This window comes from Cydia fagiglandana, chromosome 1 (genome assembly GCF_963556715.1).
Source record: "Cydia fagiglandana chromosome 1, ilCydFagi1.1, whole genome shotgun sequence".
In the NCBI taxonomy this organism is placed as follows: domain Eukaryota; kingdom Metazoa; phylum Arthropoda; class Insecta; order Lepidoptera; family Tortricidae; genus Cydia; species Cydia fagiglandana.
Window position 1 is genome coordinate 29,145,275 of NC_085932.1, and position 14,050 is coordinate 29,159,324.

Sequence of the window (14,050 nt, forward strand, 5' to 3'; positions counted from 1 at the left end):
CTGTCTGGCCGTAATATGGCGTATGACCGACCCTTTTTATTAAACACTTCACTTTTTTCTAGCTAAAGCACTCTATGCCTTTGTGCATTTGGGAAAAAATAAAACGATAATATTTTGAATTATCTTCCAGTATGAAATTTGCAGTGTGACAGTCCAACCGTGTTTTTTGTTCTACAGTCCAAACACTAATTGATACATTTTTTATAATATAATAATCTCAACATAAAAATATAACACTAAAATCAATATTTACAGAAGTATGACTTCTATAGATTTACATACAAAAAGAAATATAATTGGCTTTTGTTTTATGACCAATTGCAATAAATACATTTGATATGAAAAATTGTTGAAAGTCCTCTAGAGGTCCTATTCCGCATTGGCTTCAAATTGGTATGCAAAAAATGTCTTTTTTGGGCTTTAAATATGTTGTTGTGTCTTGTGCTCGTGTCTTTGAAAATGTTTCTATATTATCAGCCGTCGACTATTGTTGTATCTTATGTCTTGAAAATGTTCCTCTATCATCAGATTCATCCATCTCGTATCATTTCTCAAGCAGATGTGCGGGCCTAAATATTGGGTGTCTGCGTTTTTGTAATGAATTTAGTCCAGCCTTTTAAAGGAAAAATTAGTCAATTTGGGGTAATCGGCTATAATAAAATAAGGGCAAAAACTGGTCTAGCCTCTGGTCTGTCTTTGATAAGGATCCTGATAGAATTTTTAGTCATCTTTTTGCTGTTTTAGAGAACCATTTTTATGCTTTATTGGTTTGTTTATACCAGTGCCTATGTGAGGATGGGATGGGTATTTATTTTTTGTTTCTTTGTTGGTTTAAGAAGTTAAGTCTTGGTTTGGTATAAAATTCCGCGTTACTGCTAAATAAGAGTAAACAAGTACAATGTTTTGGCTAAAAAATTAATTCACTGGATTAGTTTGTCAAATACTCGTTTGAATCAATAATTAATGAATAGTTATTTATAATGAAATGAAATATTATTTGAAACAACAGTATTAAAATGAACACAACATTTAGTCTATATATAAAAATCAGATGAAAACTATTGTGATAATTTACTGTATTGTTTAATTTTCTTTTTGGTTGGTTAGTTTTGTCATTTTTTAGTTGCTGTCAGCTAAGGTAGGGGAATAACACTAGTATTCATCATTAGACTTAAAAACACAATCTATAAATATATTACAAATCATAGTAAAATACAAATTGAATTATTAGACTTGGTGCCTCTAGGTTGGTTGTTAAGGGTGTTGTTGTGCCGCTTTAAGTTTGGATTTTAATTATTTGATCATTGATGGTTTATTATTCATAAAATAAATAAAAATAAATTTATTAAAAAATAATTATACAGTAATATACACAAATAGTGTCCGGTGAGCTATAAACAGACCTTAGTCTTGGGACTCTCAAATAAAAGTATGTGACAGTTGAGATATGGGATGACTACAACTAAAATGATATTGATATTGATGATGATAATATTGTAGTGAAAATTATAATTTATTAGTTATTTAGATTATTATTGTGAGATAAATGAATAAATGTATATTAACTTAAAATAAAATTGTACGACTAAAATGAACAAAAGATAATTTAAATGTATTTTACGTTGTAGGTAGGTAAATATAAAGCTAAGCGGCATCTTTAAATTTCATATTGGAAGATAATAACACAGAAATAAACAAACTTAGTCTTCATAATTGATTGAATTTTTATTGTATTGTGTGGTTTGAATAATTCTATAGATACCTATAGATGGATACTTGTGTAAGTTTTTAATCACTATCAGCTGGGGTAGGGGAGAGTAACACGGGGTAGTTAGTTTTAGTGACGCTAGGTTGGTTGCTCGTTATTAGTGAGGGAAGTAGTGTCACCCAATGTATGGGACGTGCAAATTATGGTATTTTTGGTAAGCTAATTTAGCCCAGTAGCCATCTGCCACCCCCTGGTGTAGGCAGGGGGGGGGGGGTTCAGTCAAACATACACGCCGCCGCGCTTTAGGTAAAAAATCATATCGGCTTCTACCTACCACCTCGAGTTAGATGTCATTTCCTGATTAATCGGACACGAGGAATTCATTTTTTAAGAGAGAGAAAAAAAGGAAAATAATTACGAACATATCAAAATCGGTTTGCTATTTTTTTATTCGACTGTCAATATCTTAGAAATCCATTAATTTTGTGCAAAACAAAAATACTATCTGAAAAAATATTTATCGAGCTCTTAAAAATTATATACTTTATTATATACAGTTAGATATATTTTATATAAAAAATGAGTTTATGGTGAAATGACAAAACACGTCCCCATTTTTTATTCATGTTCTCCAACATACACGGTGTAACATGAGCAAACCGAATAATTTTAACAGCGTATTCCTGATCATATTTAGAAACAAAAATGTCCTATAAACTTTTTTGAAATTCGCCTACTTTCAGAGATATTATTAATTAAAAAAAAAAACAAGTTTTTATTGTTACATAGTGTAAAAGGCCTTTTTGATGGTGATGTTGCTGCTATGGGACGTAGTCTAAATATCCTTATCGATAGATGTCAAAAAGTAACAAGTAACACTTTCCAAAAAGTGGGTTTTACGAAAAAAAATGTAAAAGTCAATTTTAAGTGACAAATTTATCAATAACATTTATTTTTAAGTACAAATACATTCAATAACTTGAAAAAAAAAAGAAAAATAATATTTTTTTTGGCGAAATTGACCTTAACTCATATTACATTTTTTACTTCTTTTAAAATTATTCGGTTTGCTCATGTGTATAACGAAACCAGTAATTAATTATAAATTTTTTTGAAAAGTTTTTAATAGAAATTAGAAGGTTAGGTCAATTTTCAGTACTTTGAAGGCCATTTTCTCCTAACAGGTTGAGTTTGGGCAGCTAAAAAAAAAATACGTGTCCGTTATTTTAGACTACTCTATAACATATATCAAAATAAATCAAATCGGAGTCGGACAGTTGGGTACCCTTCCTTGTTAGCTAGGTACTTAAAAATCAGAAGCGAATCTTTACTTAAAAATATTTGGGTTGTTTTTGATTATTAAAATATTTTGGACAGTATCCTCAGTCAAATTGTACCTATGGGGATTAAGAACAAATTTCAACGAAGAAAAAAGTCGTTCCATGCTTACTTGTGTCGATGGGACTGCCAAAACTACAGAAGCTAAAGTTTGCAACTGAGGAAGTGTATTTTTATGTGTTTGCCAAAACTTCAGAAAGCTTTCATTACTTTGCAGTCAAGGATAATCTGAGAAATCAATTATTAGAGCTGTGGCCACTCCAGAAGCCAGATTGGATCTGCGCTGGTGGACACGTGTTCTTTCACATTCGGCCAGCATCCTTTCAATTGGCTGGCTATTGGATCCAACTGCTGTCAAAGCCTCGTTTACAGGGTCATGTGGGATATCTAAATTATTTTCTGTAGATGAAATGCGACACAAACGACCCCATGTCGAACACAGGTGAGCCAGGGCTGCCTGTTTGTGAACATAACTCACGTTTAGTATAGGATCTAGATATATCGCAGCAAAAAGTGCTGGATTATCCAGAAGTTTCATTTCTCTAATCTTCATATTTTCCGCGAATTTCAGAGATAGCCTCGTGCTTATCTCGACACTTTCTAAGTGTTTGTTCATATTATATAAAAATCGCTATATGTTAATTGTGTTTCTTGTAGTTCGACTATAGCTTTTTTCGCGGGTTCTAACGATTGAACTATCTCTAGTACCTATATCACTCCATTGCTTTTCTGTCAAAACATTTAGCATCGGCATAGCCTAGCAGAATTCTTTTAATTCTATTAATCGTTTGAGCATGTGGAGTGTGGAATTCCACCGAGTCGCACAATCTAGTATAGGTTTTCGGTAGTTTGATGCCTTCAGGGTTTGTTTTATAATAAGAGGTGTCCGCATTTTGCGAACAACCTCTCTAGCCTGATCAATGCTACTGGCAATTTCCGTCTCCTTGCAAGTGTCGCGAACTGCCAGCTGTAATGGTGAGTCAGGATGGCGGGTGTTGTTGTTGTTGTCCTAATGCACCCCAGAGGTGCAAAGGGCCTTCACCAGCTCGCGCCACGCCTTCCTATCTTCAGCGACCGCTCCTGCCTCGCTCCAGCTCAACCCGACCGCTCGTAGCTCATGGCGGGTGTACCTAGATAAAAATAAACAAAAAGCATACCATATTTTAGTACCTAATTTGTACTATTTGGTACCTCCTTAGATAAAGATAAAGATAAAAAGATAAAAAATAGTTTATTCAAGTAGGCATATTACAATGCGCTTATGAACGTCAAATAAATTTACCGGCTCCAACCGTACACCTCTGCCCCGAGAAGATTTAAATCCCCCCTCAATTGGAGGAGGGTATCCCAATATGGGACCGGCAACAAACTCGGCGGGACACATCTTTTCAAAACATTATTACATCTTATAATTAACATGCATTACGAGTAATTAATACAATTTAACCCTTAATCAAATATCGGGAAATTATTTCCCACTTCATTCTAATTTACGAAATATTTTTTATCTTTTTAAAGGCAGCACTCAGCGATACCAACCATACAGATTTAAAATCTTAGTAACATTTTGAATTTGAAAAATGGCAACACTTTTCTAATGGTCGCCATTTGTGACCATACGTTAAAGTCAATGTCAGTTGTTATGATTTTTTTTGCAATAACGACAATTTTTCTAGTATTTTGAGGTTAAGTGCAAAAAAAAATCTTGTACGTGCATACACTGAATACTATCATAAACTAGACTTATTTTTCCTGTGTTTTGCTTGAAAAGAATTGTTATAACGATATGATTTAACCAAGATTTTAAGGTTTTAGTAAGTGGGTAATTATTTCCCATTGTTTGTTCCGAAACGTACGATTTACAAAAAAATTGGTAGGTTTTATCAAGTGGGAAATTATTTCCCATTGTTTGTTCTCCACCTAAATTTTAATTGGTTTTCAATAATAAAAATACATGCCCGTTTGCTTGTTACACAAAAAAATCTGTGCCTGTTTTTGTTTTCTTTTTTCTTTTATTTATTTCTCTGATTTTTGAAGATAACGTCAAAGGATCATACTTGAATTCCAAGCAAAGCCGGGGGGAGCTAATAACTAGTAAAAAGTTCTTAACCGTATCGGACAATGGGAAACTATTTCCCACTTCATTAAAATGTTGCTATTCCGTTACGGATAACGGGAAATTATTTCCCACCGCAAAACCCCCCTTTCCCCCCCACTAAAATTCTTTTTACATATTGTTTCGTAATCTACGCACCCAAATTACCTAAAAACCATTCTTAGTTTTCAAAAATCTCATAAAAAGTGTTCCGTTTGATTAAGGGTTAAGTTACTATAGAATTCATGCAATTATACTCAGTGAGTACATAACTTTATAGAATTTGATATAAAAAATAAACATATATGCACATGAAATCACAAATACGTAGCTCTTTCAGAAAACAAATCAAATCTTACAAAAGGAAAAGAAAATAAAATCAATAAAAGAAATGAGAATACATATTATATGAATCTAACTGATTGTTATGAGATGCTTTCATACAATTTGATGTGCTTTCTTACCTGAGCTGAGTCACCTTTAACTCTACACATAATACAATGTTTTTAATTGGTACTTGTCGTTATTACAGTTTCTGGTTTGGACCATGCATGTTTGTCTGTCAAGTAGTCCTCGACTCTGTAATAAGCCTTCAACATCAATGACTTTTTTAAGTAATTCTTAAGAGCTGGAAAGGGTAATCTTAAAGCATCCTCAGGTAACTTGTTATAAAAATGAATGCATTGCCCAACGAATGACTTCTGTACTTTACGAACACGAAACTTTCTGATAGCAAGCTTATTTTTATTTCTAGTATTATAGTTATGGACATCAGAATTCTTAGTGAAGGAGTCTAGATTCTTAACAACATAAATAATACTATCATATATGTATTGGGAAGCTACAGTTAAAATATTAATTTCTTTAAAAAGTTCTCTTAATGATTCACGCACCCTTAAATTATATATAGAACGAATGGCTCTCTTTTGTAAGACAAATATAGTCTGTATGTCAGCTGCTTTGCCCCAAACCAGAATACCATATGACATTACACTATGAAAATAACTATAATAAACAAGGCGAGAGCGCTTAAAAAAATTAGTACCTCACGGTATTTAAAGTTATTACTAAAAAACATTACACCCGCCATTCTGACAGTCAGAACGGCGGGTGTATTTTATTACGCAATGATCCCGCGATTATTGATAAATTCTATAAAAGCCAAATTTTAGTACCTTTTTAGTACTTTCATATTTATTTATAAATTGAGCCATTTCATTTGTGGTTTCCAAGTTTTACTCATTTTACTGCTATTACAATTTTGCAGGCGCTTCAATTTTTCACCGTATCGATTTCGTTTTTAAGAAAAAACGCTACGCTACAACTATTGTTATTACACCAGGATTTATTACCTTTTACGTTTAATTTGTTACCCTTTCACGTTTAATCTGTTAAGTTCAATTAACTATGAAAATTACGTCTTACAAATGCCCAGGCGCGATGTCAAAGAATTCTTCCTATGAAAAAATTCCGCGTACCGTGTAACTATACCTACCTACTCTTAAGTACATATGGTAATTAATCACAGTGTTGCCAACTTGGCATAAAATGATGCCAGATCTGGCATATTTTCACTCGCATTGGCACCAAAATTTTCCATTTAGCATCTGGCATATTTTTTAGCATAATTTAGTCTAAGCCAAGTTTGCACCAACTTGACAGCAACAATATGCGCCATCGCCTTATGTGGTTCATATTTTCATATGAATTTTGACTTTTGTGGGCGAATGGACATCGACGGATTAAATACCTACCTATATTTTGAGTTCCGTTTTGCAGATTTGATCAGACAATTTAATCAGGTTGGGTGAAAATCGTCCCATTGTCCCATAGGTGGAAGATATAATTATATTATTTTAAGTGTTTTTTTTTACATTTTCAAGTCACATTTTGGCATTTTTTTAGCTTATTTCAAAACGGGCATAATTTTGGCACAATCTAGACATTACTCTAGCATTTTTTCAAAATCCGAGTTGGCAACACTGATTAATCAAATAAAACCCGCAAATTATGTCTGTTTGTCGGTATATTAGTGTGCTGACAGTCAGAATAGCGGGTGTATTTTATTACGCAATGATCTCGCGATTATTGATAGATTCTATAAAAACCAAATTTTAGTACCTTTTTTGTACTATCATATTCAATTATAAATTGAATCATTTTATTTGCGGTTTCCGAGTTTTATTCATTTTACAATTTACATTGCTATTACAATTTTGCAGGCGCTTTAATTTTTCACCGTATCGATTTCGTTTTTAAGAAAAAACGCTACGCTACAACTATTGTTATTACACTATAATTTAGTACCTTTTACGTTTAATTTGTTACCCTTTCACGTTTAATCTGTTAAGTTCAATTAACTATGATAATTACGTCTTACAAAAAATGCCAGGCGCCATGTCAAAGAATTATTCCAATGAAAAAATTCCGCGTACCGTGTACCTAATACCTATACAGGGCGTCCCACGGCGATGCCACATGGAGGGAAAGTACCTTAAATATCATAGATAGCATATTTTGCTGAAAGAAGACTTCATTTTATTTTTAAAACTTAGTTAAATTGCAATCATACTTTTTTAATTTTTTTTGAAAAACAAAATGTATGGAATAAAATTACGTCATTGGAGGAAAAGTACCTTAATTATTGTAAATGAACATCTTACTGAAAGAAGACATTATTTAGATTAAAAAAAACAAGTTGAATTGCATTTTAAATAATTTCATGGTTAAACCGGGAATCGAACCCGCTACACGAGAAAAAAAAATACCTTATAGCTTTGTCATACCGATCGAAAGGCTTCAATGTGAGAATTATTTTTTTGGTACAAGGTATTTTTTTTTCTCGTGTAGCGGGTTCGATTCCCGGTTTAACCATGAAATTATTTAAAATGCAATTCAACTTGTTTTTTTAAATCGAAATAATGTCTTCTTTCAGTAAGATGTTCATTTACAATAATTAAGGTACTTTTCCTCCAATGACGCGATAATTTTATTCCATACATTTTTTTTCAAAAAAAATTAAAAAAGTATGATTGCAATTTTACTAAGTTTTAAAAATAAAATGAAGTCTTCTTTCAGCAAAATATGCTATCTATGATATTTAAGGTACTTTCCCTCCATGTGGCATCGCCGTGGGACGCCCTGTATACTCTCTCTTAAGTATGTATATGTATTAATCAAATAAAACCGGCAAATTATGTCTGTTTGTCGGTATATTAGTGTGATGAATATATTTCTTTGTGGGATCCCGTTGATGTCCTTTTTTGCTAAGAATATGTACATATGATTGAAATACATACCTTTTACAAGCAATAGTTTCATTTAACTATTAATGATGTTTTTCTATCGTCTTGGCACCACGGACGTAGAGAGTAAACTGGATAGTGTACACTGGCCAAAAAGTGTGTCCACATGAAAGGTCAAACTTGAGCCCTCCATCTCTTTCTAATTAAGGTGACCATAAGTCATATGAATGTGGGATATTAGCATAAGATGGAATGTATAGTTTGGCCTCTTTTCTCATTCGTGCATAATCAGAGAGAATCATACTGTATTTTCCCTATGCTAGTATAATTGCCCCAGAAAAGAGATGGATATAGTTTTTTTCTCTTCTGTAAAACGCTTCACACAACCTTACTTAATTTAGTTGTTATAACAGCTTTTAGCCGTTATAAAAGCTGTTACAGATGGGATGGGCGTATTGAATCGCGATCATGGTCGATTGTGAGGAAGGTGGTCCGCCGTACGTCCATCAAAAACACAGCTATAAGACAGAGCGAGACAGATATCCAGGGTGGGGTAAAACGTTGTACAGTCACCTGCAATAATATGTTATTCTTCGAAGGCCGCAAAAATATGTGACACGCTCTTATGGCTCTACAAATAAGACAGTGTCAGATATTTTTGCGGCCTCCGAAGAGTAACATATTATTGCAGGTGACTGTACTAGGTAATTCGCAAATCGTGTCGATTAAAAACACTGCCTTCGGTCGTGTTTTAATTTATCACCACTCGTTACGAATCTAGACACGCGGCAGCGTGTCAAGCCAAGTTCAAGCAAAGGAACTGGCTAGCCAGCGCCAAGTGTAATATTACACGAACCACTTGGTGCCACTTTTGACCCTTCTATAACTCAAAACATCTTTAACGTAAACACATAAAACTACGTGTGTTTAATTATATCCATAAGGACATCTAGAAGCCCAAATTTCATGAAGCTAGCTCAAATGGTTATAAAGATATGAAGGTCAAAAAGTCGTAAATTTTAAGACTGACTGACAGACTTATAGTACCTAAACCTAACCTACTTCCAGATGACCTAGAAGGATGAAATTTGGAATCCAGCTCAGTTATTGTGTGAAAGCGTAGGAAAAAATCTAAAAATAAAAAAAGTTATAAAATAGGGGGGGTCCCCATACAAAAAAACCATTTTTTATTGTGATTGACATATAAGTACCTAAACCTAACCTACTTCCAGATGACCTAGAAGGATGAAATTTGGAATCCAGCTCGGTTATTGTGTGCAAGCGTAGGAAAAAATCTAAAAACAAAAAAAAGTTAATAAATAGGGGGGGTCCCCATACAAATTTCTTTTTTATTGTGACTGACATATAGTACCTAAACCTAACCTACTTCCAGATGACCTAGAAGAATGAAATTTGGAATCCAGCTCGGTAATTGTGTGTAAGCGTAGGAAAAAATCTAAAAATAAAAAAAAGTTAAAAAATAGGGGGGGTCCCCATACAAAAAACCTGTAATACGCGCTAAACAACCGGCCAACGGTGTGTCGTTGGCGGCGCGCGGCACCACATAATTAATACAAAGAACAGAAGTAAAAAAGATGCAGCGGAAACACAAGAAAAAACATTAAATCTCAATACCTGCCTAGTTTTCTTTGAAGTGAAGGAAAACATCGTGAGGAAACCGGACTAATCCCAATAAGGCCTAGTTTACCCTCTGGGTTGGAAGGTCAGATGGCAGTCGCTTTCGTAAAAACTAGTGCCTACGTCAAATCACGGAGTAGTTGTCAAGCGTACCCCAGGCTCTCATGAGCCGTGGCGAAATGCCGGGATAACGCGAGGAAGAAGAAGGAGACCTGCCTAGTTTTCTTTACAAAAAGTATTGATATCCCATCAAAAACATAAATGTAAAAAAGGAGAGCCAAGTTCAATGCAAAAATTATGCTTGGCTGTGGGGTTCGCCGCAAAAAGAATGGAGATCTAAATGAGTGCCAAGTTCTATGCAAAATCCAAATATGTATTTATAGGAACAAAATAACATTATAAACAAGTATTAAACTCTATTTCTTTGCTTTATTGGATACCTATAACAATTGCTGTTATTTAAAAAAAATGTGAGATCTTAAAGTAGGTTAGATTTGGCTTGGCCAGTTTTTATCAGAATTACAAAATATATATGTTGAATAACTTTATAAAATGACTGATATAATGAAAACTGGCCAAGTCAAATCTAACCTGCTTTAAGATCTCGCATTTTTTTAAAATAACAGCAATTGTTATAGGTATCCAATAAAGCAAAGAAATAGAGTTTAATACTTGTTTATAATGTTATTTTGTTCCTATAAATACATATTTGGATTTTGCATAGAACTTGGCACTCATTTAGATTTCCATTCTTTTTGCGGCGAACCCCACAGCCAAGCATAATTTTTGCATTGAACTTGGCTCTCCTTTTTTACATTTATGTTTTTGATGGGATTTAATTCCTACTTTCAACACTTGTATCGCAAATAACTTTATATTAATAAGTACCGACTAGTTATCGATACTAGTCATTTTGTCAAGCCCTAGCGTAGCGTAACAATTTATGTTCATACACGAAATTATCTTGATAATTGACTAAAATAATAAAATATTAGCACACAACGAAATAAAAACTTACATTTAACTGTGTAAACTACCGCTTTAACAACTTCCGGGATCTTTTAAGCCTTATTGTTTTTAGACGGGCATTAAGTACTTAAGTGCCCACTCTTTTTTGTATGCTCGTAGACTAAGATCTTCGTTTAAAACCTTTATACAGGATGAATGCCAGGACATGACTTAAAGCAGTGGTGGGCAAACTTTCCTCACGAGGGGCCAAAACTTGAAGGAATTTCAGACGTGTGATCCTCCACAGCCGGACCACCTCGTCCGATTGCGCTCAGTTTTTGATGGCGAAATGTACCTCTAATGTACTTCATGTACCTCGTCGGAAATTGAACGTACCTCTGTAGTTTGGCAGATATATGCGTTTAAAAGGGGTCCGGCTGGGGAGTAAAATCTGCAGCCGGACCACGCCTGGATCCGATCATATCTGTTATTTTGAGATATAATTTAAATATCAGATGAATGTACCTGTTACGTACCTCCGAAGAAATCGTTTTTTTATTTAAAAAATGGTCTCATAAATCAATTTTCATACATTTCATTTTTTGAGTATACGCGTAAGCGCCTGTCAAAAAATAATAGCAACATAGTAGAAAACAAATGTATTCAATTCGGGCAAGTCGTCTAACGCGTCAACTAGATACAAATGTGGGTGGTTACAGGGAGTGTTTTAAACCGACACGAGTTGCGAATTACCTTTTCGCACGTGTATTGTACAACGTTTTACAGTACACAGTTGAAATTCGCAGAGATGTTGCCGCTATAACAACAAATACTAAAAAATAATAAAATAAATATTAACGTGGGGCTCCCATGCAACAAACGTGATTTACTTTGCCTCTTTGTGCGTAATTTATAAATAAATATTAAGTATACGGACATTCTTATAGTAAACCGGCCAGCGAAAGAAAAGTGTTCTAGAAATCGATTTCCGCTCATGTCGTCCGGGATATGGGTGAATATGGTATCAATGCATTCAGTGTAATGCCTTGAACCCAAATATATGAGACTAGCTGTTGCCCGCGACTTCGTCCGCGTGGAATCTTATCTTCAGCATTTTACATATTTAGTACTTATACCTATAATTTTCATATCCAAGCAATGTTGAAATTACTTTTTTTTTAGCAAGTTGTATGAAGTTTTAAGTCAAGCGGATTTTGATGTTGGTTGCTGAAATTACTTTTATTGTATTCTAATAATAGGTATGCCCTTATACAAAGATTCAAGTTCCGCACTCACAAAATATCTGATCTCCATACAAACTTTCAACCCCTTTCTCACCACATAGGAAATGAATTTTCAAAAATTTTTAAATTCGTTTTAATGTTTTTTTAATTTAATACCTTTTTTTGCAAAAAGTTCAAGTTCCAAGCTTAAAATTAAACTTACACCCCAAGACGAACTTTCAACCCCCTCTTCACCACCTTAAAGGATGAATTTTCTAAAACGCTGAAATTAGTTTTGTTGTATTTTAATTTAATACGTTTTTACAAAGTTTCAAGTTCCTAGCTTAAAATAAAATTTGCACCCGAAGACGAACTTTCATCCCCTTTTTAACCCCCTTAGGGGTTGAATTTCCAAAAATGTTGCAATTATTTTTTTTTTTGTAATCGGCTATTATGTCTTTCTAAGAAGTTTCAAAACCATTTGTATTGGAATCAAACTTTCAACCCTTTTTTAACCTTATTAGGGGATGAATTTTACAAAACGCTGAAATTTTTTTCCTGTCTTCTAATAATATCCCTAAATACAAAGATTCAAGTCCCACAGTCGAAAAAATGATTTATATCCATACAAACTTTCAACAAACTTTTAACCTCTTTTTCACCACCTTAGGGGATGAATTTTCAAAAACGCTGAAATGAGTTTTCTTGCATTTTAATGATATATCTTTTAACGAAGTTTCAAATTCCTAACTCAAAAGAAAACTTAAACCCCATACAAACTTTCATCCCCTTTTTAACCCTGTTAGGGGATGAATTTTACAAAACACTGAAATTACTTTTATTGTCTTCTAATAATATCCCCAAATACAAAGATTCAAGTCTTGCGCTCGAAAAAATTTTTGATATCCATACAAACTTTTAACCCCTTTTTCACCACCTTGGGGGATGAATTTTCTAAAACGCTGAAATAAGTTTTCTTGTATTTGAATTTGATACTGTTTTACAAAGTTTCAAGTTTCTAGCTTAAAATAAAATTTGCACCCTCAGACGAACTTTCATCCCCTTTTTAACCCCCTTAGGGGTTGAATTTCCAAAAACGTTGCAATCACTTTTTTTTTGTAATCGGCTATTATGCCTTTCTAAGAAGTTTGAAAGCATTTGTAATGGATAAAAAATTTCAACCCTTTTTTAACCCTGTTAGGGGATGAATTTTACAAAACGCTGAAATTACTTTTCCTGTCTTCTAATATTATCCCTAAATACAAAGATTCAAGTCCACCACTCGAAAAAATTTTTGATATACAAACTTTCAACCCCTTTTTCATCACCTTAGGGGATGAATTTTCAAAAACGCTGAAATTAGTTTTCTTGTATTTTAATAATATATCTTTTTACGAAGATTCAAATTCCTAGCTTAAAAGAAATCTTTAACCCCATACAAACTTTCATCCCCTTTTCAACCCCCTTAGGGGATGAATTTTGAAATCTCCTTTCTTAGTGGACCCCTAGGCCTTATAAGGAATCTAGTTGCCAAATTTGGACTTTCTAGTCCCAGCGGTTTGGGCTGTACGTTGATTTAAGTCAGTCAGTCAGTCAGTCAGTCAGGTCTTTCACGTTTATATATATAGATGACAAGCGCGAAAGTGCCCCACCACTTTCGCGCTTGCTGCATAATTGCTGTGACGTCATAAAGTCGGCAGTACAAATATATAACGTACTGTAACATTTTCAATACTTGGTCTAACAAATTATTAGAAAACGTTCAAAAATTTCACAAACCACAGTTGACTTCGAACTGCTATAAATTGAAAATGGCTGAATGGATTAGTCCAAAATACATACCAAATGACTGTGA

General features: G+C 33.7%; 2 long non-coding RNA genes across 2 annotated transcripts in view; both read right to left on the reverse strand.

Moving 5' to 3' along the window:
* LOC134669561 (uncharacterized) overlaps positions 1–4,471 on the reverse strand; it is a 475,395-nt gene extending 470,924 nt beyond the window's left edge. Inside the window, exon 1 of the long non-coding RNA XR_010098916.1 lies at positions 4,346–4,471. This is a non-coding gene — a long non-coding RNA (uncharacterized LOC134669561). The remainder of the gene's footprint in view (positions 1–4,345) is intronic.
* A 1,712-nt stretch (positions 4,472–6,183) lies between these two features.
* LOC134671536 (uncharacterized) lies at positions 6,184–7,566 on the reverse strand. The gene is made up of 2 exons (XR_010099233.1): positions 7,336–7,566; positions 6,184–6,388 (listed from the first exon to the last, which is right to left on the reverse strand). It is a non-coding gene; the product is annotated as an uncharacterized LOC134671536 (long non-coding RNA).
* Between the last annotated feature and the right edge of the window lie 6,484 nt (positions 7,567–14,050).